This window comes from Chiloscyllium plagiosum, unplaced genomic scaffold, assembly GCF_037043375.1.
Source record: "Chiloscyllium plagiosum isolate Xiang-an unplaced genomic scaffold, Cpla_swu_hap1 HiC_scaffold_19, whole genome shotgun sequence".
Taxonomy (NCBI): domain Eukaryota; kingdom Metazoa; phylum Chordata; class Chondrichthyes; order Orectolobiformes; family Hemiscylliidae; genus Chiloscyllium; species Chiloscyllium plagiosum.
The window spans coordinates 65,558,551-65,584,357 of NW_028270157.1; the positions used below are offsets into that span (position 1 = coordinate 65,558,551).

A 25,807-nucleotide genomic window follows, 5' to 3' on the forward strand; every position below is an offset into this window, starting at 1 on the left:
CCTTCTCATGGATGATCTTTGCTCCCATAGAACCGAATTACATGGAAACCAGCAGTCACTTGTGTACTTGAACACAGACACACGTCTGCAGATGATGAAAATCCGAAATAGAAATCAAAAACCCTGAAACAGCGCAGTATGTCTGGCCCTCTGGGAGCTGCCTTGATGCCTCCCCCAAATATTTTGTTGCTGTGATCAAGCTCAGATCTATTGTGTTAACGCACCTGAGAAGTGGTTTTTGTGCACATTCTGAGGTTAATTTCACTTATTGTCTCCATCGCCAGGTTTGATTCCATCCACACTTCTAATTTCAATCTCAAGTGTAACATGTTTTAGAGCATAATATCTACTCTATTGTGTTTTGCTTTTCGTTGTTGGCCTCTCTCTTGTTTCCCTTCCCTTTCCCCTTTTTCTGTTCTTTTTGGGGATGACAGCTATTCATTACTATGTCATTCACACCTCTTCTGGACACACATTCTCTTGGATTTTTTTCCACTGGTCTTATTACCACTCCCTTTGGTCTTGCTTTCTTGTCATTTAATCCAGCACTCTGGCATGGACTTGCCCTTTTGCTGTTCTTCTCACTCTCCTCCCTCCTTTTTCACTTGCTGAAACCTTATTGGAATTCAGCAGTAAAAGGTCGTTTTGGCTGGTTCAGTGTTCAGAGATGCTGCCAGACATACTGCATAGTTCCAGGGTTTTCGGTTTCTATTTCAGATTTTCATCATCTGCAGGTTTTTTATTGTACGTTCAAGTACCAAGTGACTGGTTTCCATGTAACGCAGTTAATCAATTAACCATGTGCAGTTCTGTGCACATCTGGAGTGTTAGTGTCCTTGACTCTGGGGCAAGTGGAGGTTTTGTGCTTTAACCCTATTCCCTACCACATGTACACAGAGGCAGGTTAATATACTGGGGGTTATTGAGCCATTCAAGGTTGCCATAGTCCTGCTGGGCCATAGGGCTGCTGACTTATTGGAGAGAGGCGGCTTGTGGTGGTTTAAGCTGAGGGGCAAAAGTTGTGGAGGAGAGTCCTTCATGGTATTGTGAGCCAGTGCAGGAATTGAACCCACACTATTGGTATCAGTCTGTTTTGGACCAGTCATCCAGCCAACTGAGCTAACCATGTCACGCCCCCACTGAGCCAAATAGAACAAGAGATGGTGTGTGTTTTGGATTCAGGTAAGCGGTCTGTTTCTCTGGGTGGGGGTGGGGGTATAATTTTATAACTTGCCCTATGGGAAGCTGTGTCTGGTTGTCTTGTCTGTTTTACATCCTGTCGAAGTTTTAATTTCCGATTGGCTTTCAGGAAGCCCCAAAATGAGTGGCTGGTAGCATATTCAGTATGAAACAAAGTTCTCTTTTTCCTGTTTTTTCTGCACACGTAGCTAGAGTGGTCTCTTGCGCACTCTCTCTCGAACTGTGTACTTAAGCTCTGAATTAGGACCTGACCTTTTATTCTCTCTGGTTAGTTACTTTCTAATTCTGCTATTTCGCATCTCGTTTCAAATCAATGAGTCTTTCAAATGACACTGACCCTGTCAACTTTGTACCATCTGCACTTATGTCATTTCTAATTTTTTTTGTCCCAGTTTTGCTTTGCACTTATTCCAGTCATACTGTGCTTTGATTTGAAGAGACAAATTAATTTCCTTTTTTTTTTCTTTCACGGAAGCTTCTTTATGGTCTGTTCTTCATGTTCCATTTTGCCACTTCGGAGCCTTTCAATTTGTTTGCTGTTCTTCTCACCACGTTTTTCCCAATTGCACTGTATTCCACTATCTGTTCATGTCTGTTTTTATCAGCAAATTTTATATTCCTTTCATCGGGTCTGACCTGTTCAAGCAACTTGACATCAAGGATTCTGCCTGAGGAATTTGCATTTGTTCTAGATTTGTTAGGCTGCCAGTAGAATTTGAACAGCTTTCCATTGATTCAATGTAAGCAACAATACGTTCTTCATCACCGCATAGAATCCTCCTGTTGTATCCTGTGGTTACTCATGTCAGGGCTGTGTCTGGCACTGGTGTTGGTCTCACAAGTTTGGAAAGTAATACTGGGTAATGCCAGGTCAAAGCCGTGGATTGTTCTGTTAAATTGTACAATATAAGCTCTCTGTTAAAAGTGAGGGCCGAGTTTTTAGTGATGCTGCAGGCTGTAAATCGCAGCGTTGGCTGATGTGAGTATGGGCACCTGGATGACCGCCATGTTAACTCTTCAGTCAGTATCTGCTTTCCTTTCCTAATAAACATTTGAAGTGTTGAAAAGAGTGTGACACTTGAAGCCTAAGCAGCAGTTGTCTGCTGGCAGGATCTTTCAGTTGAGTTGCTGTGCATTTGCATGTGGCAGGTCTGGGGAGATCGCCACTTGTTCACCTGCCTTTCTGGTGTGTCATTTTCTTAGGCCCTTGGATCTGCTTTACTGACTTTTTTCCTTCTACTCTTCCTTTTTTTGGGTGAGATGTAGAGGATGTTGCACCACTGGGCAAAAGAACAGCAGCTGGACAAAGAGGCGGCAATTACTGGTTTCACTAGATTGAAGAAGGGGTTGTGAAAAGGGGAGTGAAAAATGTAGCATTTATTGGAGGAAAATATTGCATATGCTGGAAATCCGAAACAAACACTGAGAGTACTGGAGAAACTCAGCAGGTCAGGCAGCATCTGTAGAGAGAGAGTTCATCATGTGATTCGATTTCTCTTTCTCTTCAGATGCTGCCAGACCTGCTGAGTTTCTCCAGCATTCTGTCTCCCTGTCCTAACTATGAAGTGACAAATGTTCACACTATTCTCTTCCTTGCAACTGTCACCTTGCTATTCTCTTTTTGAAATAGAAACTAAGTGTATATAACGTTCTACCTTTTATCCTGTCACTGCACTCCGTCTTAAACATTCATTAAATACTGTTCCTACTAGGGTAGAGACAAAACACTAGAGGCTGCCTCGCACCTTATTTCTGTAATCATTTTTCCCCTTGCTCTAAGTGACTGACAATACAAAGTTATTGTGGTTCTGTTCGCCGAGCTGGAAGTTTTTGTTGCAAACGGTTCGTCCCCTGTCTAGGTGACATCCTCAGTGCTTGGGAGCCTCCTCTGAAGTGCTTCTGTGGTGTTTCCTCCGGCATTTATAGTGGCCTGTCCCTGCCGCTTCCGGTTGTCAGTTTCAGCTGTCCGCTGTAGTGGCCGGTATATTGGGTCCAGGTCTGTGTGTTTGTTGATGGAGTTTGTGGATGAGTGCCAAGCTTCTAAGAATTCCCTGGCTGTTCTTTGTTTCGCTTGCCCTATAATGGTAGTGTTGTCCCAGTCAAATTCATGTTGCTTGTCGTCTGCGTGTGTGGCTACTAGGGATAGCTGGTCGTGTCGTTTCGTGGCTAGTTGGTGTTTGTGGAGTCCTTGCATCAAGATACTGTTCAAAAGGGCCACAACACACTGCAGCACACCAGAACTGCAAAAAGAGGAAGAGGAACACCTATACAAGGTATTCGCAAAAAAACGGATATCCTCGCAATTTCATCAACAGATGCCTAAGGGAGAGACAACAGAACGAGGACATGCCGCAACCCAAAGGACTAGCCACACTACCATACGTCAAGAACATCTCTGAAATGACAGCCAGACTACTGCGACCACTAGGACTTATAACAGCACACAAACCAACAGCCACCCTCAGACAACAACTCACCAAAACGAAGGACCCAATACCCAGCATGAGCAAAACTAACGTAGTGTACAAAATCCCATGCAAAGACTGCACAAAACACTATATAGGACAAACAGGAAGACAGCTAACGATCCGCATCCACAAACATCAACTAGCCACGAAACGACACGACCAGCTATCCCTAGTAGCCACACACGCAGACGACAAGCAACATGAATTTGACTGGAACAACACTACCATTATAGGGCAAGCCAAACAAAGAACAGCCAGGGGATTCCTAGAAGCATGGCACTCATCCACAAACTCCATCAACAAACACATCGACCTGGACCCAATATACCGGCCACTACAGCGGACAGCTGAAACTGACAACCGGAAGCGGCAGGGACAGGCCACTATAAATGCCGGAGGAAACACCACAGAAGCGCTTCACAGGAGGCTCCCAAGCACTGAGGATGTCACCTAGACAGGGGACGAAATGTTTGCAACAAAAACTTCCAGCTCGGCGAACAGAACCACAGCAACGAGCACCCGAGCTACAAATCTTCTCACAAACTTTGAATACAAAGTTATTTTGGAATTTAATCAGGAGGGCAAGGGGCAGACGAGATATTTGTCCACTGTGGTGACGATAAAGTGAAAGATTGGCTAGATTTGGTTTTGGGAGGAGTGGACTTGAGGCGAGAGAGAGAGTGTGAAGTAAATTTGGCCTATGCACTTCTGAAGAATGAAAGGTGCTTTTGTTATAAATCATTGAAGGGCCTTTAAAGGGTAGCTGCTTGAGCATGTTTCCCCTGACTGGGGAATCCAGAACACAGCCTACAGCCTTTTCATGCTCCGGTGTGGAGAAGACTCTTCACTGAGAATTTGGATCTTTGGAATTGTATTACCTCGAGGTTTATGGATAGTCCACCTTTCAATATATTTAAGGCTGAAAGCAGTACGTCTTTGGCTTCTCCAGGCACTATGAAATATAGGGGATAGTTGGAAAATTATAGCTGAAGCAGAAGATCTACCATGATTGAGCCAGTTCCATCATTCAAAACAATGGTTTGAATGGTTTGCTCGCTGCTTATGTTTTTGTTTCCTTTTGCAGCTCAGTATTCTTTTGCAAACTTAACTTTGGAAAACTGAAAGAATGCTGTGGATGCTGGAAATCAGAAATATAAAAGCATTTGCAGAGGGAAAGCGGAGTTTACGCTTTGGTTCCAATAACCCTTCTTCAGAACAGATCTTGAATTCTGTAGAAGGGTTGCAAGATCTGAAACTATCTGCTTTCCCTCCACAGATGCTGCCAGATCTGCTGAGTTTCTCCTGTAATTTCTGCTTTTGCCGCTTAAAATTTGGTGATTTGGAAAGTAATTGTCTGCATCTTGAAGCTTCAGTCTCGCGCTGAAAATGTACCTTTGTGGAATGGTCTGTTTGAAAAGGCTGTGGTGTCTGGGAATGAAGGGTAGCGTGTGGAAGCTGGGAAGTGCATCTATTGACTGAAGATTGGAAATAGGGCAGTTTCTGGGAGCATAAAGATCAGATACTAATCTCACAGACCAAAATGTGTCTTAAATCTGTTGGCGCTATAAATATTGTGAGATCCAAGAAAGTGTAAAGATTTATAGCTACTTACACCCCAGCTGCCTATTTCTGCATTCATTAGGCTTTAAAATGTGAATAGATACAGACACAGGCTGGAACAAATAAACATTGTGAAAAATTGCTATTTCATTGCGCAAACAAGCGTTGAGCTTGTGCTAAGTTCTCTGTTTCTAAGTGAGAGCAAGTTAAAGGCTTCACTATCCACCATATTGGTGGATTCAAGGTATCTGCTGGACTTTAATAGTTGCTGTTGTAGTCGTGACAAACATCACATTCTTTTAAACATTGAGGTTGAATGACTAAATCCCATGACCACCATGAGAGGTTACCTAATTGAGTCTAGCCTCTCTACGTAACTGTTCATTCTGCTCTATCTCACACAGGATATTACTCACCCCTAATGGGAATACTGACTCCCTTCAGTAAGGAGACCACTGAGGTCTGTGGACTGTGCTGCATGTCTCTAATGTCAGTGGCTGAACAGCGACGGGGTGCTTCTTTCTGATGAAAAGTGCAGCAATCTCAATGGATCAACAGAAGGACAGGGTTTTGAGCTGTTTTATAGAGATGACTGAGTACATTTTGCCAAGTCAGATTCTTGGAGTTGAGCCCTCATTTTACAAAGTATTGTTTCGGGGTTGACAGACCTGATTAACCATGGTTTCTTTTAGATCTGGTATTAATATTAAGTAATGGAAGATTTGTGCGCAATCAGCTCCTCACTTGATTTGTCATATCTGGACTTCAAGTGATACTGCATGGTAGGAGCTTTACAAATGTATTTTAGGGAAGTGGTCTGAACCATCATTATTGGAGTCATGTCAGACATACTCCCTCTCTTTCCCCCATTTTGTAAGAAAAATCTCTTATAACTTCAGCTACATAGTTGTCACGACTCATCACGAATTCATACAGCCAGGAGGAGGCCATTCGGTCCCTTTTATACTCTCCACTCTTTGAGAGCGCTATCTGACTTGTATGTCTTTGCCTTTTTTTAAATTGACCTGTGAAGCTTTCCTTTTTGAATATTTATCTGATTCCCTTTTTAAAAGTGACTCTTTGATCCATTTCCTCTCACAGGCAGTGTAATTTATAACGCACGCCTTCAATTGTCTTTGAACCTTTCGCCTAAAATAAATGCAGTTCTGAGAGTCAGAGGGCTTTTCCTGATCATCATCATCCTGTAAGGAAGAGCTGAGCAGGAAGCATTTCTAACAGGCCTCTGGGATTCATCTCTCAACCTGTCCTCTGTTAACCAAATCCAAACTGTTTTGAATTATACTAGCACACTTAAACAACAGATTTATTTGGTTTATTTATAATTTGTCACATGTATCTAGGTGCATTGAAAAGGTTTGTTTTGCATGCTGTACAAGCAGATCATACCATACAAAATGCGCTAGGATAATAGAATTGAGCAAGGAATGCAATGTTACAGCTGTGGAGTAGGTGTGCAGAGGCAGAGATCAGCATTAACTTTAGGTTTAATCAATATTTAGAAGATTACTTGTGAGGGGGGAAAGCTGCAAGCTTGATAATCTGTGGAACACAAAGGGCTTGAGTTGCATCTTGACCTTGGTCTACATTCACTTGTCTGGGCTTATCTCCTTGTGACTAACTCTGCCATTCCGGTGCTGTGCTAGAACTTTCACCTTTTCAATATAAATGTCCAACTTTGGAGCAAAAACAGAAATTGATGATGGCAAAACTTAACAGGTCTTGTGGGGGAGTAAAACAGAGTTCATATTCTGAAGGTATGGGTGTTCAAAACTAGGTCTAAGGTGGGGGGAGAAAGATAACTTTTTTTTTACACGGGATGGTTCATATCTGGAATGAACTGCCAGAGGAAGTGCTAGATGCAGGTACAGTTACAACATTCAAAAGAAATTAGGACAGGCACATGATTCGGATAGGTTTGGAGGGATATGGGCCAAACTCCGGCAAGAGAGACTTAGTTTAGTTTGGGAAGCTTAGTCAGCTTGGATGGGCTCGGCTAGAGTGTGTTTCCATGCTGTGTGACTGACTGTTAGTCCAGTGACTCTTCTTCAGAACTGTTAAAAATCTCTCAACCCCAGGTTATAATCCAACAAGTTTATTTGGAAGCACTAGCTTTTGGAACTTAGTCTATAACCTGGGGTTGTGTGATTTTTAACTTTGTCCACTCCAGTCTAACACTGGCTTCCCCCATTTCAGAACTGATAACTGTCTGCTAATTTGGATGGGCATGAAGGATCCTAATTTAAAGGGAAGTCCTTCTGAATATTTTATTCCTCAGCAAAGTGAGAAGAAATGTATGATCTGGTTGTTACTCTTCTCTTATCCCATCTTGCTGTCTGCAAATTGGCAATCCTTAATTATCAATAATTCCTGTGAACCTTGTAAGGGTTCAGGAAAGATTTATGAGGATGTTGCCAGGGTTGGCGGATTTGAGCTATAGAAAGAGGCTGAATAGGCTAGGGCTGTTTTCTCTGGAATGTCAGAGGCTGAGGGGTGACCTTAGAGGTTTACAAAATCATGAGGGGCATGGATAGATAAACAAACCAGATCTTTTCCCGGGGGGGGGTAATTCAAAATTAGAGGGCATAGGTTTAGGGTGAGAGGGGAAAGATTTAAGAGACCTAAGGGGCAACTTTTTCATGCAATGGGAGGTGCGTGTATGGAATGAGTTGACAGAGCAAGTGCTGGGGGCTGGTACAATTACAACATTTAAAAGGGATCTGGATGGGTATATGAATAGGAAAGGTTTAGAGGGATATGGACCAAGGGCTGGCAAACCATTTCCCCTACCCTACCCTATCAGTTTACATTTTCCCTGACTAATGCAGCTTAACCTATACATCCCTGAACACTGGGCAATTTAGCAGGGCCAATTCTCCTAATCTGGAGGTCTTCAGCCTGAATGGCTGATTAGCCACTGGATTTACTCACTGGGATGTGAGGGAGGTGGCCTACCTTAATAGATTTTAACATGTATTCCATCTTTCTTTGAAAAAAAGACAGAATTGTTTAACTTAATCTTTTCATATCCCTGAGCCAGATGAGTCAGTTTCTTTCTGCACAAAATCGTGGGGTCTCCAACTCCTCCCCTGCTCTTGGTTGCAGGGCTTGGAATGTTTTTTCTGCAGCTATTTCCTGCTTTTGTGACCTGGGCTTGACCTGAAACTCTGAAAGAGATGTGCACAGGCTTCTTTCATCGTGACTGTGCTCGGACAATTGCCCTTTTCAAGCAAGAGTGACTACTGGCAGGGTGGAACAGGCAGCTCGGTGTTCAGAGAGACTGTTAATGGTGCAGCTTACAGTTCCATATATGTCATTGATGCCCCCTTGGTTCAACTCGTTCGATTTATATCGGAAGTGAAGCCTCCAATGAATGTTTTATTGAAACTGATCTGTGCCTCATTGGAGCGTTGCTTTTGTTGTTTGTGCCTGGTTAGAATGACTGGTCTCGCTTCCTTCTCTGTGCATTGACTGACCCAGTTTTCTAGAAATCTTTTGTTGCTAGCTTCTGTCTCGTGTAGGGAAACTTCCAGGTTGTTCAGAATGAATTGGTGCTGCAGAACAATGCAGATTGTTATGAGAGTTAGAATTATAGGTAGAGTACAGCATGGAAGCTGGCTCATCAAACGGTTGATGCTTCAATTGGCCACCTCATCTGCTCAGTATTTCCTTTTATCCCTTTCTCCTTGGGGTATTTATCTCACTTATCTCTCCACCATCCCACTCTTCAGTTCGTTCATTCATAGGAAATTCACAGGTGTTGCTGTCTGGTCCAGCACTTATTGTCTGTCCCTAGTTGTCCTTGAGAGATGGTGTCATCTTGAATTGCTGCAGTCCATGTGCTGTAGGTAAACTGTTAGGGAGGGACTTTCGGCATCTTTATCCAGCGACAGTGAAGGAACAATTACATATTTCGAAGTCAGGATAGTGTGTGGCTTGGAGGTATCTTGTTGGTGGTCTCCCCACAGATTTGACAGGTGCTGCCTCAGGAGCCTTGGCAAATTACTGTAGTGCCATCTTAAATGCATGTATCCTATTCATCTTATCGGAGCTCTATACTATTAACAACCTTTGCTCTTGCATACTTTATCAATTGTTTTTGTTCTTGGTATGAATACACTGACTCAAATACTACTTAATAGCATCTCGCCAGACTGACAACCGTGGAATGCAATACTGCTGTTTTTGCCAAGCGAGCGTCTATCATGGTGTGTCACACTCATCTGCTTTATGCCATTCTTATACATCCACTGTAGCTTATCTGCAACTGTTCAGTGGTGTCTATCATCCAGTTACATCTAGGTTAACCTTTTTTAGAGCTCTGAACTTCTTCCTCAAGAAGAAATCACTGTAGGTTTTCAGTCCTGTTGCTAAATGTCCTGACTCTTTTTTTTTTTGTTCTGGTGTTGCTTTTAATCTCTCATTCCTGCATTGCATTTTTATTTTTTCAAATTTATTCTTTGGGATGTGGACATCACTGAAAATGGCATTTGTTGTCCATCACTTATTGACTTCCCTATGTTCAAGGATAGTGGCCTAGTGGTATCATCGTTGGACTGTTAATTCGGGGACCTGGGTTTGAATCCCTCCTTAGCAGATGATGGAATGTGAATTCAATAAAAATCTGAGATTAATGGTCTCAAACCCATTGCTGGTTGTTGGAAAAACGCATCTCGTTCACTAATGCCCTTTTTAGGGAAGAAAACTGTCGTCCTTACTTGGTCTGGCCTATGCGTGACTCCAGACCCACAGTAATGTGGTTGAATCTTAACTGCCCTCTGGCCAATTAGTGATGGGTGGTAAATGCTGGTTTAGCCAGCAGTGCCCTCATCCCATGAATGAAAAATGCACACGGGGGGGGGGGGGGGGGGTAACTTGAAGTCTTGCCTTGGCAGTTTTGGAGGGCAGATGACAATCGACCATATTGCTGTAGATCTGGAGACCAGATCAGGTAAGGATTGCAGATTTCCTTCCCTAAAGAACTTTAATAAGACCGTAAGACATAGGAGCAGAAATTAGGCCATTTAGTTCGAGTCTGCTGTGCCATTCAATCATGGTTGATAAGTTTCTCATCCCTATTCTCCTTCTGCTTTTCCCCCATAAGCCTTGATCTTCTTGATACTCAAGAATCTATCTATCCACGTCTTAAATATACTCAATGACCTGGCCTCCGCAGCTTTCTGTGGCAATGAGTTCCATAGATTCACCACTCTCTCTAGCTGGTGAGATTTCTCCTTATCTCCATTCTAGAAGGTCTTCCCCTTACCCTTGTAGTCTCACTTACCAATGGAAACATCTTCCCAATATCTGCTCTGTCTGGGCCAGTCAGTATTCTGTATGTTTCAATTAGATTCCTCACTTCCCATCCGCGCCACACACACCCCCACACCCCCACACCCCCACACCCCCACACCCCCACACCCCCACACCCCCACACCCCCACACCCCCACACCCCCACACCCCCACACCCCCACACCTTCCAAACACTGTCGAGTATAAACCCCACAGTCCGCAAACGTTGCTAATATGTTAAGCCGTCCATTCCTGGGACCATTCCCATGACCCTTCTCTGAACACACTCTAGGGCTAGTACATCCTTCCTGAGATATGGGGCCCAAAATTGTGCAGAATACTCCAGTTGTGGTCTGACCAGAGACTTTGAGTCCCAGAAGTATATCCTTGCTTTTATATTCAAGTCTTAATGAACCACACATGTTTTAGAAAAGTGATTTTTAGCTTAAATCAGGCATTATTTTATAATGATATTATGAATAGAATTTAAATTCCACCACCTGCCACTGTAGAATTTCAATCCACCTTCTTAGAAATGGCCTGGGCATCTGGATTGCTAGTGCATTGGAATTACATTACATCACAGAATTCCTTGTGGTTTTTTTTCTATATTTGAGGATTTGAGCTATAGGGAGAGGTTGAAAAGGCTGGGACTGTTTTCCCTGGATTGTTGGAGGCTGAGGGGTGACCTTAGAGGTTTATAAAGTAATGAGGGGCATGGATAGGGTAAATAGACAAGTCTTTTCCCCTGAGGTGGGGGAGTCCAGAACGAGAGGGCATTGGTTTAGGGCATGAGAGGGGAAAGAATTAAAAGGGACAACTTTTCATGCAGAGGGTGGTGCATGTGTGGGATGGGCTGCCAGAGGAAGTGGTGGAGGCTGGCACATTGGCAACATTTAAAAGGCATCGCTGGGTAGACGAATAGGAAGGGTTCGGAGGGATATGAGCCGGGTGCTAGCAAGTGGGGCTAGATTAGGTTAGGATATCTGGTCGGCATGGATGGGTTGGACTGAAGGGTCTGTTTCTGTGCTGTAATATCTATGACTCTATGGGCCCTGACCACATTGTGGTGATAGTACTGAAGACTTATGCTCCAGAACTTGTCATGCCTTTTGCCAAGTTGTTCCAGCACAGCTACAACACTGGCATCTACCAACAAGGAGGAAAGCTTTTCCAGGTGCGTCCTGTACACCGAAGGATAAATCCAACTGATCAGATACCATCCCATCAGTCTACTCTCGATCATCCAGTGATATTGTTGTTGAGTGATATCAAACAGCCGTTGCACTGCAATATCCTGCTCAGTGCTGCCTGGTTTGGGTTTCACTCAGCGACAGCTTTATTACAGCCTTGATTCAAACATGGATAAAGGAGCTGAATTGCAGAAGCAAGATAAGAGTGACAGCCTTGACATAAAGGCCACATTAAGGTGCCCTAGCAAAACTGGAGTCCATGGGAGTGGCGGCAAACACTCCGCTGGTTGGATTCATACCCGGCACATGGAAAGATGGTTGTGGTTGTTGGAGGTTGGTCATCTCAGTTCCAGAACATCTCTGTAAGAGTTCCTCAGGGTAGTGTCCTAGTTCCATCCCTCTTCAACTGCTTTATCGATGTCCTTTCCTCCATCAGGTCAGAACATTGATTACACTGGAGCAGGATTTTTAAAGACAAACTTCAGAATCAACTTTGAGCGTCCCGCTAAGTATGGGAATGTGCGATACATCGTGGTCTTATTGAATGGCGGGGCAAGCTTGAGCAGCGGAATGGCCTACTCCTGCTTCTGTGCGAAATATGCATCAAAATGGGGCCCATACTGCCCTTTCAAACCTACTCCGTAATTCAGTATGACAGTAGCTGATCTGATGTGTCAAAGGTTTGTGTGCTTATCCCCTAAGCTTCTCTGTTCCTGCACCTGCAAGTTAGTCGCGACTTCATATCTTTTCCTTCCAAGGGACCATGGATGGATTTGAGAAAGCAGCATAAGAATGTTAGAATTGAGATGTTGCCAAATAGGTCAGTGAGCCCCGGGAAGATGGTGAACAGGATTCCTTGCTGTAATCAGAAGATGGGCAAGGATGATCTCAAATTAATCATAGAATCCCTACAGTATGGAAGCAGGCCACTCAGCTGATCAAGTCCATGCCAACCCTCGGACGAGCATCGCACGCACATGCACGCGCGCATGCACTTCCTGTAACCCTGCATTTCCCATAGCTAACCCACTTAGCATGCACATCTGTGGACTGTGGGAGGAGATCGGAGCATCTGGAGGAAACCCAAGCAGCAACAAGAGAATATGCAAATCCCCCGCACAGACAGTTGCATGAGGATGGAATTGAAAATAGGACCCTGGCACAGTGAGGCAGCAGTGCTAACCACTGAGCCACTGCCATACAGTGGGGGACTAAAGCCAGGAATACCTTGGTCGGTTGACTCTAGAAGTAGCAAAGGAATGGTGCTTAATTTTACAGCAGGTGTGTGGAGCTGGGTGAGAGCCTGTGTGGTTTTATTTACAATGAAATAGGTGCTCTTGGAAAGGCTATGGTTATTTGGTCAGAAGCTCACCTTGAGTCAAATCCTCTGCTATTTCCACCCTCCTTTCCCTTAGCAACCCAAGATAGAATCTTATCTGGGCTGTGCAAGATTTCAACTTTTTTACTGATGTTCTATACATCTCTGATTTTGCTACTGCCATTATTCTGAGAGATTGGTGGTATCTACAGTGAAAACAAAGGGAAATAAATATGCATACAATAGTCATTCCTTTGTGGGCTCTATTTCATTTGGGTTCCTAATCTTTTGCTGTGTCCTTTCTGAATTTTAACCAGTTAGTAAAATAGATGTTGTGTTCATTTTTACATTATTTGCAACATTTTTCTTGTGCTCTCTTTTAATCGGCTGACCATTTTCTGTGAAAGGCCTAATATAAAGCTGAACTGAACTATTATTTGAAATGTTATCTTTTGTTTTTCCTGTTTGATTGAAATATTTGCGTCATTAGGAAAACAAGGAGCTCGAGCAATGCATGCCTTTGCTTTTCCCTTCAGCAATATTCTGGTCATTGTCAACTTGACCCCAACCACAACGTGAAGGTTGGGTGTAGGAGGTGAGGGTGAAGTGTTTGGGGTCTCCACCACTTACTCAACTATGTTAATTAATTACTTGGATGAAGAAATCAACAATATTAGACCAGATTTGTTGCTAATGCAAAGATTAAAACAATAAATGTTACTCCCACATCCCATGAACAAGTATAAGAAAAATTTGAAGCTTAGTTGTTTGTAAAACCATCGTCAAACTTGCCTCCAGTGTCCTCCTATCCTCCCATTTCTTCCCTAATAGAGTGCTTCAAGTTAACTCTAGTCTTAGTACAGGGCACCAGCTAATTGGCTGCAGGACAAGGATTTGATCCAATGCATATTGTTACGTGCACATTAGCTAGGAGCAGAGTTCTAGTCAGTGCAACTCTAAAGCAAGTCTGATAGGTGAATAGATTTCACCCTGAAGTGTTATTGATGTAATTGCTGAAACACGTTGTACCAATGTCAGAATGTTATGTGAGCATACCAGATTCTCTGGCTACCATCCAGATTTTATTGTGATGTGTGGATCAGAGCAAGCAGAAACTTCCCACCAGTATATTATTGTGTATCAGATGTGTGTGTCTTAACTGAGATTGAAGGACACACTTAAGGGCTTTGAATGTCAGCCTAGCTTGGTGCTCCAGTGACTTGTTGGTGGAGTCCTGCACTGTTGTAGGTCTTTGAATGGGATGTTAAAATTGAGGTACTGTTACAGTCTCAGATATAGCTTTTAAAGTAATCAAACTTCCAGTTAATAGCTGAAGGAAAGACATTTGCAGATCGTATGTTTCAGTTTTTTATTGTAATACATGACTGTAAAAATACTGGTCTAAACACTTTTTTTATGAGCAACTTGTACTTTAAACTCAAGCAATAAAAGACTCCCTTTTACTGACCCCATATTTCTCTTACTCCATGAATTACAGCTCTTATCACCAACAATTTATGGTTGCTCCAAGTTTCCAAAGGATTGTTTCCCTTTAGGTTTGCCAGCTGAGGTAACCTGTAATTCCAAAATCGGTGCTCAAAGTGAGGGTTAAACTGCTAAGTTTTTTTTTCCCCCTCTTGCTGTAAGTTTTATACAGATTTTTCAACATTGTTACAAATTTTTTCAATCTGAGTATAACTCCAAACTATACTATCTAGTGAATGATGTTAAGCTGTTAGTCTGGTTGGCTTGCTCCCTCTTGCTCTCAACCTCTCAGCTGGCCACAGATCTCATGCCTTTTAACAGGGAAGCCTGTAACCTGATCTCAAAAACGGGTGACTGTTCTATCTGCCCTGTGGCAAAAACAAGCACTTCCATTAATTATTCAAGGTAGAAATAATAACTATTTATCTTTCATTTCGACTCCTCCTCCTTCATCTTTTTTACCCATAAGCACCTTTTCCAGAACATTTGGGAACTCTGGCTCTACTCATTGTTGCCTCTGACAAAAATCTTCTGCTCCCCTTGGAGGCAGCATCATCGTTTACCTGAAGCCTGCTGCTTTCCTGTTTCCTGCTGAATTAGGATCTTGGCAGGTGGGGACACTGACCAACCTTTTCAACTGGTGTTAGCTGAAGTCCATAAGACCATAATAAAACCATATGACATAGGAGCAGAAATTAGGTCATTCGGCCTGTCGAGTCTGCTCCGCCATTCGATCATAGTTGGTCAACCCCATTTTTTCCACTTTCTCCCCGTAACCCTTGATCCTCTTGGCAATCAAGAACATATCTCTGATTTAAGTATACTTAATGACCTGGCCTCCCCAGCCTTCTGTGGCAGTGAATTCCCCAGATTCACCATTCTCTGGCTGAAGGAGCTTCTCCTTATCCCCATTCTAAAGGACCTTTCCTTTACTCTAAGGCCGTGCCCTTGGGTCCTCATCTCTCCTGCCAATGGAAACATCTTCCTAAAGTCCACTCTGTCCAGGCTGTTCAGTATTCTGTAAGTTTCAGTATTTTTATATGGCCAGTTAAGGACCACTTGAAGGCCTCCTTTTGCTGCCATTGGTATCAGTGCCTGAAGAAGGGATGAGACGTTGGGAAGGAAGGGCTTGCCGACAGCTATCTTTTCCCCACAACTGCATTCTCCTAATAATTGTGCACTGTGTGGCCTAGATTGCTCGATGATCCTGTAAATCCAGTAGATACTGTTTCTGCCACAAGAGCTGCTGTCCTCCAGTCTCCATTGGTAAGGAAGTCTGGAAGGGATGGGCTGCCTGGTGACCTTGACACTCTGATTGGCTTGTTGTTCAGAGTACTTTCCTATAAGAAGGCAGCATTGGTCTCTGATTGGCCCATGAATAGGGCACACAGTGGTTGGTGGGTAGAGGGTGGAGGTTGGCTGCATGCTCCTTTCTCTCACCCCTTTTGACTTCAGCTTAGCAATGAGACTTCATGAACAGATCCTTCTCAGCTGCTTTCCCTCTACTTTGGATGGTTTTGAGCAAAGATTTCCCAGGTGTCAATTGTTTTTGAAGAATATTTGAGGGTGTCCCTTCATGCACCTCATCTGCCTTCCTGGGGTTAGCTTGTTCGTGTGAAGGTCTGAGTTGAACACTTGTTTTGGGAATTTTGTGTCAGGCCTGTGGCCCACTGAATAGAGCTGATTGAGATGGTTAATTCTGGGGGATTGTTGGCTAGAGTGTAAGAATACTGATACTGGTAGGTCTATGCTGCTGCTGCTGGTACCTCTCCTGCGTTTTGAAGTGTCTACAGTACATAGTTCACATCTCCTGAGCCATACATAGAGGTGGGTGTCACTATTGTAATGGATCACTATAGACTGAGAGTTTAGAGTTGGATTTGTGGTCTGGGTCTTCAAACAGTCTCCTTTTTAGGTGATTGGAATGTGCCCTGTTACACAGAAGGCTGGGTTAAACCACATTGTGAATGTCTGCCCTTGTGGACAGTAGGCTCCTATGGTATGGAAAGTGATTAATCTTTTCTAAGACCTGATTGTACTGTCTGTCACTCATCAAAATAACCACTGTGACTGGGCAGGTTGGTAGAGGACCCTTTTTTTTAAAAAGGAATGCTTAGTACAAGGCCTACGCTCTCATACACATTGGTGAAGCTGTTGGTGTTGGCACTGAGACCAACATCCGGTAGCTTGTACTAAGCTGTTCACATGTATCCAAAATAATAGCGGTCTAGATAGTCATTAGCCAGAGGCATTTCCCCAGGGCAGGATTGACTGGTACGAGGAGTCATAGTTTGAAGATATTCGGAGGAAGGTACAAAGGAGATGTCAGAGGTAGGTTCTTTATGCAGAGAGTTGTGAATGCATGGAATGTGGTGGTGGAAGCAGAGTCATTGGGGATGTTTAAGTGACTGCTGGACATGCATGTGGAAAGCAGTGAGTTGAGGGATGCGTAGGTTACGTAACTATATTTTACATTGGGATTAAACCTCTGCACAACAACCTGGGCCAAAGGGCCTGTTCTGTGCTGTACTTTTCTATGTTCTATGTAATAAACTATATCTTATTTAAGATTAGAGTTTCTCTTCTTGTATTAGACCAGCAAGTGGTTATCCTCTGCTACGCTAGACCCATCAGTCCTGTAGATCTCTACCAGGAAAGAGGAAAGTAGCAGCAGTTCTCCCCATAGTGGCAAAAGTGTAGCAACTCTCATTAGGATATAGAGTCTTGGAGACATGCAGCATGGAAACAGACCCTTCGGTATAACTCATCCATGCCGATCAGATATTCTAAATTCATCTAGTCCCATTTGCCAGCATTTGGACCATATCCCTCTAAACCCTTCCTATTCATGTACCCATCCAGATATCTTTTAAATGCTGTAATTGTGATTGTACCAGCCTCTACCATTACTTTCGGCAGCTCATTCCATACACGCACCACCCTCTGTGTGGAAAAGTTGGGTCCCTTTTTAAATCTTTTCCCTCTCACCCTAAACCTCTAGTTTGGGACTCCCCTACCCTGGGAAAAAGACCTTCACTATTCATCGGACCCATTAAATTAGATTACATTACAGTGTGGAAACAGGCCTTTCGGCCCAACAAGTCCACACCGACCCGCCGAAGCGTAACCCACCCATACCCCTACATTTACTCCTTACCTAACACTACAGGCAATTTAGCATGGACAATTCACCTGACCTGCACATCTTTGGACTGTGGGAGGAAACCGGAGCACCCGGAGGAAACCCACGCAGACACTGGGAGAACGTGCAAACTCCACACAGTCAGTCGCCTGAGGCGGGAATTGAACCCGGGTCTCTGGCGCTGTGAGGCAGCAGTGCTAACCGCTGTGCTGCCCATGTGCCTATGATTTTATAAACTTCTACAAGGTATGTTGCTTAGTGGTGAGGTTCGCTCTTGTAGCAATATTGAGCTTTCCTGGAACAATGCAGTAATTTGAAAGGCTAGTGTGAGCAAATTCCAGAATTAAAGTGATAGGTCACTGGAAGTTCAGGGTCAGGCCTGAGGATTGAGTGGAGATGTTCTGGAGAGTGGTCACCCAGTGTGTGTATGGTCTTCAATGTGGAGACACCATAGTACCATGTTCCCTGTTGCAGCGCATACTGGAAGAACAGCATCTCATTTTCTGCTCTGAGATCCTGCAGCCCTCCAGACTCAGTATTGAGTTTAATAACTTCAGCTCTTAAGCTCTCCCATGTCCTTACCCCAACCCCCACGTGTCAAGCCTTGTTATCGCACAGTCTGCTATTACACACAACCCATTGTTAGCCACTAATTGTCCACACATGAGACCATGGGGACTGTAGGTGCTGGAGAAATCTGTTGAAGTAGTGTGGCCCTGGAAAAGGCACAGGTCAGGTAGCATCTGAGGAGCAAGAGAGTTGACACTTTAGGCAGGACTGGGGAAGGTTGAGAGAGAAATGGTGGCGGGGGGCGGGGGGGGGGGGGGCAGTGGGCCAAGGGGAAAGGTAGGTGATAGGTGGGCAAAGGTAGGAGTGATAGTGATAGGTCAATGGGAAGTGTGGAGCGGACGGGTGGGAAGGAAGATGGACAAGTCAAAAGGGCGGATTTGAGTTGGAGGGTTGGATTTGGGATGGGTGGGGGAGGGGAAATTTGGAAACTGATGAGTTCAGTGTTTGTGCTGTGTGGTTGTAGATTCCTGAGGCGGAAGATGAGATGTTCCTCCTCCCGTTTGCAGGTGGCTTTGTGGAGGAGGTCTAGAATGGATATGTCCTTAGGGGAGTTAAAGTGGATGGCCACAGGAAGGTGGGGTTGATTATTGCATATAGACCAAAAGTGTTCCCTGATCCATTCCACGCGTTTGTGTTCGGTCTCTCTGATGTAGAGGAGAGTCCCTGTTAATAGCTGTTCACCCTCCTAGCCAGTTCGTTATCTACTCCTTCATCTGTCCGACTGTTGTTCCCTCTCTTTTGGTGTCTATTCCCACCTATCATTTACTCCTTATCCCCCCGCATTACCCAATCATCTACATATAAACTGACATTTTCCCAACTACCATTAGTTTTGAGGAAGGGCCTCTCAATCTGAAACGTTAACTCTGATTTCTCTTCTCAGATGCTGCCAGACCTGTTGAGCTTTTCCAGCAACTTCTGTTTTGCTTTCTGAGAAGGTCTTTTGTCTGTGTGTGGAGACAGTTTGAGCAAAAATGTCACATGGTCTGAAGCCGCAAGACACCCTCCCATGTAAAGTATGAAACTACACAATCTCTTAATCTAGATGACCAAGTTCTATTCCCTTTTGAAATGGTGGTTTGTGTGTTTTCATTTGAGATGCCAGCAATGCAGGCCTAAAGTCGTCATCATTATCACTAACTCCTTATCTGTTTAGTAATCGTAAAATTTGATCAGTCAGATGTAGCTATTCCTGACAAACTGTTATACTGGCTCCTAGTGTTCATTGGTTGAATATCCTCCCATCTTTGTGTTTTTCATCTGATTGACACCTAAGGGTTGGGCCCCTTTTGCACATAGAACTATTTGACATGTCAATATTGATTCTTCCACCCAGAATGATTTTGGAGATGCCGGTGTTGGACTGGGGTGTACAAAGTTAAAAATCACACAACACTGGGTTATAGTCCAACAGGTTTAATGGAAGCAGTAGCTTTCGGAGCGCCACCCCTTCATCGTGTAGTTGTGGTGTACACAATTGTACGACACTGAATTTATAGCAAAAGTTTAATAGTGTGATGTAACTGAAATTATACATTGAAAAATACCTTGTTTTCATCTGTTCGAATCCCATGATAGTTTCACTTCTTTCATCTGTAAATCACAAAACCTTTTTTTAAAATGTTGCTTTCTCGGGTTAACTGTAACAATTGGTGTTAGCTGTATGTTGAAGGTGTTAGCCTTCTGTGTTCTGTCTGTTAGACTGATTCTAATCTAAAAAGTGAGATAAGAATTCATGTTTTTGAGCAAAGTACAATGTAACTCTGCAAGTACAAATTCACCCCACAAAATATGTGTGTGGGTCTTTGTGTGTGAGTGTAGTGTCTTAAGTCTGTGAGGGGGTGCTTGTGAGAGAGTGGGATTGTCTGTCTGTAGGACTGTGTGTGTGTGTGTGTGTGTATCTGTCTGTCTGTCTGAGGTGGGGGGTTGAGTGTATATGTGTATGCGTGAGTGTAGAGTGATCTAAGGGTTCAAAGTCTGAGAAGATTTGTAGCTCGGTTGCTCGTTGTTATGGTTCTGTTCGCCGAGCTGGGAATTTGTGTTGCAGACGTTTCGTCCCCTGTCTAGGTGACATCCTCATTGTTGGGAGCCTCCTGTGAAGCGCTTCTGTGATGTTTCCTCCAGCATTTATAGTGGTTTGAATCTGCTGCTTCCGGTTGTCAGTTCCAGCTGTCCGCTGCAGTGGTTGGTATATTGGGTCCAGGTCGATGTGCTTATTGATTGAATCTGTGGATGAGTGCCATGCCTGTAGGAATTCCCTGGCTGTTCTCTGCTTGGCTTGTCTTATAATAGTAGTGTTGTCCCAGTCGTAACAGCACACAAACCAACAGCCACTCTCAGACAATAACTCACCAGAACGAAGGACTCAATACCCAGCATGAGCAAAACCAATGTAGTGTACAAAATCCCATGCAAGGACTGCACAAAACACTACATAGGATAAACAGGAAGACGGCTAACGATCCGCATCCATGAACACCAACTAGCCACGAAACGACACGACCAGCTATCCTTAGTAGCCACACGCAGATGACAAGCAATATGAATTTGACTGGGACAACACTACTATTATAGGACAAGCCAAGCAGAGAACAGCCAGGGAATTCCTAGAGGCATGGCACTCATCCACAGATTCAATCAATCAGCACATCGACCTGGACCCAATATACTGACCACTGCAGCGGACAGCTGGAACTGACAAACGGAAGCAGCAGATTCAAATCACTATAAATGCTGGAGGAAAGATCACAGAAGCGCTTCACAGGAGGCTCCCAAGCACTAAGGATGTCACCTAGACAGGGGACGAAACGTCTGCAACACAAATTTCCAGCTTGGCGAACAGAACCACAACAGTGGTCTAAGGGTGCCTGTGTGTGTGTGTGTGTGTGTGTGTGTGTGTGTGTGTGTGTAGTGCAATGGGTCACCTGTAGTGTGACATGAACTGAAGGTCCTGGTTGAGGCCCACCCTCTGGGTATGGAACTTACCCAGGGCTCTAACACCTTCAACATATTGTCTAGCTAACACCGATTGTTACAGTCTACCTGAGAAAGCAACTTTTTAAAAAAAAAAAGTTTTTTGTGATTTACATATGAAAGAAGTGAAACTATCATGGTATTCGAACAGATGAAAGATGCAACAAACAATCAAGTATTTTTCAATGTATAATTTCAGTTACATCACACTGTAAACTTTTGCTATAAATTCTGTCTTTATAATTGTGTCCTCCACAACAACCTGATGAAGGAGTGGTGTTTTGAAAGCTAGTGCTTCCAATTAAACCTGTAGGACTATAACCTAGTGTTGTGATTTTGTTTTAACTTTGTCCACCCAGAATGCCAGTGTTTCTGATCTTATGACATGAGGTTGCTACTTAAATGGAATTGTTTGGAGATGCCGGTGTTGGACTGGAGTGTACAAAGTTTAAAAATCTCACAACACCACTAGGTTGGACTATAACCTGGTATTGTGTGATTTTTTTTTTAAACTTAAATAGAAGGCTTTCTTTCAGCCCTCACTATTTAAACCTTCTGATTCGTAGCCTTAAGGGATGGGGCGCTTGGAGTAAGCCCAAGACTTAACTCCGTTTATGAACATATGAACAAGAAATTAGAGTAGGCCACTCTGCTTGCTCCCATCTTTCAATAAGATCAGGCCAATCTGATTTTAACCTCAACTCCACATTCCCGTATACCTGGATGTTCTTTCATCCCCTTGGTAATCAAGAATCTATCAAGCCCTGCCTAAAGGTTCTGCATCTACTGCACTTTTGGGAAGGGAATTTCAAACATACTCCACCCTCTGAGGAAAATAATAGATGAGGTGCCGTTGTGGCATGCACTCATTTAAGCTCTGGGCTGCTTTAGATCCCATGTTTCAGAGCTGCGATGGTTTGGATTTACTTGGAAAAACAACATGCTTGTGAATGGCGATGTTAGATTTGCAAAGTATTTGTAGCTCACTGGTGAAGTGGAGAGGGAGGGGAAACACAATTGGTGTTTCAGTCTTTGCAGAAGTTGAAGATGCTGACAATCCTATTATCAAACTGCAGCAAAACCACAAGCACATACTGGTTTATCGTAGTCCATAAGGTCTGCCCAAAATCCCTCTTTACGCTGACAGTTTCTTAACTTAGAGTTGTTGTTGCATGTGAAGTCATGCTGAGCAGTACTAATTTTGGAATAAATGCAAAATACTGCAGATGCTGAAAATCTGAAAGAAACACAACACTGGAGAAACTCAGCAATGTCTTTTTTTTTGCTCAATTGGCTGGAGGGCTGGTTTACAGTGCAGTGTGATATCAACAGCATGTGTTCATTTCCTCACACAGAGATTACCATGAAAGGTGCTGGCCCCCGTGGCGACATTACCTGAGGGTGGTGAATCTGGCTTCCACAGAAGGCCATGGAGGCCAAGTCATTGAATATATAAATAGGTTCTTGATGAGCAAGGGGATCAAGGGTTATGAGGGGAGGCAAGAGAATGGAATTGAGCAATGTATCAGCCGTTGTCAAGTGGCAGCGAAGACTCAATGTGCCAAATAGCCTAATTCTGCCCCTACCTCTTAGTCTTGTGGTCTAAGGTCTGACAACATCTGTGGAGAGAAGGACATGGTTAACATTTTAGTCCAGTTAGATGGCTCTTCCAGTTCCACAACGCCATAATCTGTTAATTGAGTGAGGTATTATGAGGCAACCAGCGAGTAGAGTTTTGAGGGTCACAAAAGAAACCGATTTGGTCTATGGTGAGTGTTCTGCGGTAAGGTGAAGTAGTACTGAAGAGATGATTGCCAACGACTGAATGACAGGAACAAGTGGATAGCTCATTGTTGGATTCTGAGGGAAGAGAATTTGGGTGGTTGTGATGGCTTTAGAGAGAGGTCCGGATGAAACACTATAAGAATCTTTTAAGCCCTCTTCTATATGGAGTTGGGTTGGAGTGCAGTGGAGGGCTGGATTTGTCTGGAAGGCCTAGGAAGTGAAGAAGCAGTCAGCAAGGTGACCGTACTAAAAGCAATGAAAACATTTGATTGAAAGCTCCTGTTTGATCAAGAAAATTAAATTTTGTAGAAGGCACCTCATTTTCCTTTTGTATTTGCTGGACAAATTAACTGCTCCTTCCAAACTGCTTGTTTGTTTATGCCTGAGGCTCTCCAGTCTATTTTTTCGCTGCTATTTAAGATTCAGTGAATGCTATTCTGCATGTTTTTTTAATGCTGCTTTTGTAACAGCAATTTGCCTGGAGTGAGAAGATATTAAAACTTTGCTTGTGCAGCTGTGATATAGTTTTCTTTATGGATTTAGTTTTAATAGATGATCAGTGGTGCCTACATCTAGGTAGTTACCCCAGGTGATCATTGAACTTGGTATGGAACGATTCCAAGTTTTCTTTTGGGTTAATGTGTTGACTGAGGATAATGGCCTATGTTGAAGAGTCGGATTACACAAGGGGTTGACCATTGACCAGTTCATTTGAGAGCTTTTCCTGCCGGTCAATAGTGCTGGGCAGATGATTCTCCACTCCTGAACTTTTATGATTTGCGGGAAGACCATTGAATCAGCTAAGAATGGCATTTTCCGGGCACTACCCGGAGGAACTCCTGTAGTGATACTTGGAGACTGATTTGATCTCCAAAAAAGCACAACCATCTTTTTTTCTGAGGTAGGTATTATAGCACAGCAAATCAGTCACACAGTCACAGATGTACAGCACAGAAACAGACCCTTCAGTCCAACCAGATATCGTAACCTAGTCTAGCCCCATTTGCCAGCACTTGGCCCATATCCCTCCAAGCGCTTCCTATTCATTTACCCATCCAGATGCCTCTTAAATGCTGTAATTGTACCAGCCTCCTCCACTTCCTCTGGCAGCTCATTCCATACACTCATCACCCTCTGCATGAAAGAGATGCCCACTACACCACCAATTTTGGTGTCATCTGCAAATTTACTAACTATACAGCCTATGTTCTCATCCAGCTCATTTAAATAAATGACGGAAAATAGGGAACCCAGCACTGATCCTTGTGGCACTCCACTGGTCACAGGCCTCCAGTCTGAAAAGCAATGCTCCACCACCATCGTTTGAGCCTTCTGTATCCAGATGGCTAGTTCTCCTTGTATTCCATGAGATCTAACCTTGATAACCAATCTCTCATGGGGAAATTTGCCATAAGCTTTTTCCTGATTCTCATTGTCTTCGTTGTTGCTAGGACTCCTTGATACCGTACTCTGACAGATGCGGCTTTGATGCTGACCAGTCACACTCTCGCCTTGCGTCTTTTTTTTTTTGGCCAGGTTTGGAATGAGACGGTGTGTAGTAGGGTCAGGAGCCATATGGCTCTGGTCGAAACTCGGTGAGTGTCGATGAATAGGTTATTCCAGTGTAAAGGCTATTAGAAAGAACTAATGACCCCTTGCATCAGTTTGCTGATTGAGAGTAGACTGGGGCGGTAATTGGCTGAGTTGGATGTGTCCTACTTTTTGTGTCCAGGACATACCTGGGCAAATTTCTCTATTGGTAGTGAAATGCCAATGTTGTAGATGTATTGAAACAACTTGATCAGAGGAATATCACTAATTCTAGAGCACAACCTTTTGTTGGGATGTTGTCAGAGCCCTTAGACTTTCCAAAGTCCAGTGAAATCAGCCACTCTTTGTTGATTTATTATTGGTGTGAATTGAATTGCCATCTGGCTGTCTGTGCTGCACTCGGGCCTCCCATCTGCTGGCCATCCCTGCTCTGCGTAGGCTTGCAGCTCGCCAGCCATCCCTGCTCTGTAGACCTGCAGCCCGCCTGTTGTCCCTGCTCTTCATGGTCCTGCAGCCTGCTGGCCATCCCCCCACACCGCTCGGGCCTGCAGCCTGCTGGCCATCCCCCACACTGCTCGGGCTTGCAGCCTACCCTATTTAAAGAGAAAACTCCAAAATGGTAGGGAAAAAAAAAAGGAAACTGGAAATAAACAGAAGGAGTGGAGGAGCTCTAGTTGGAGCGTCCTGCTTATTTTCCAGTTTTCTCCAATTCTGAACAGCAAATGGTAGAAAATTGGGAAAGTACTACTTAATGTAGAGGTGGTCAGTTCTGAAGGGCTGAACCCAGTCAGTAAGGACAAACTTTGTTTTCAGTGACAGCAGGCTTAGAACTGGAGAATACGATTGGAGAACTAAAGAGAAAATGAAAAGGTTTTATGCAGCAAGTTATTGTAATCTTTAATGTGCTTCCTGAAAGGATGGTGGAAGCAGATTGAATAGTCACTTTAATGAGTTACATAACCTGAAAGAAGAAAATGTACAGGGCAATGGTGAACAAGCAGCATAGCACACCTGAGTGATCTATTAGAACATAGAACTTTCCAGCGCAGTTCAGGCCCTTTGGCCCTCGGTGTTGCACCGACCCGTGAAATCGCTCTGAAGCCCATCTATTGTACAATAGTCCATTTTCATCCATATATTTATCCAATGGCCATTTAAATGCACTTAAAGTTGGTGCTATTTTTCATACCTTATACTTTAACTAGTTTGTGGTGAATGATTGCTAACTTGGCTCCCTTTGATATCTGTGAG

The 25,807-nt window shown here is 43.7% G+C and overlaps 1 protein-coding gene across 2 annotated transcripts in view; it reads left to right on the plus strand.

Annotated features, from left to right (window-relative positions):
• Positions 1–25,807, plus strand: part of LOC122559487 (E3 ubiquitin-protein ligase TRIM33-like) — a 110,957-nt gene that overhangs the window by 16,544 nt on the left and 68,606 nt on the right. The gene's annotated exons all lie outside the window — the stretch shown is intronic.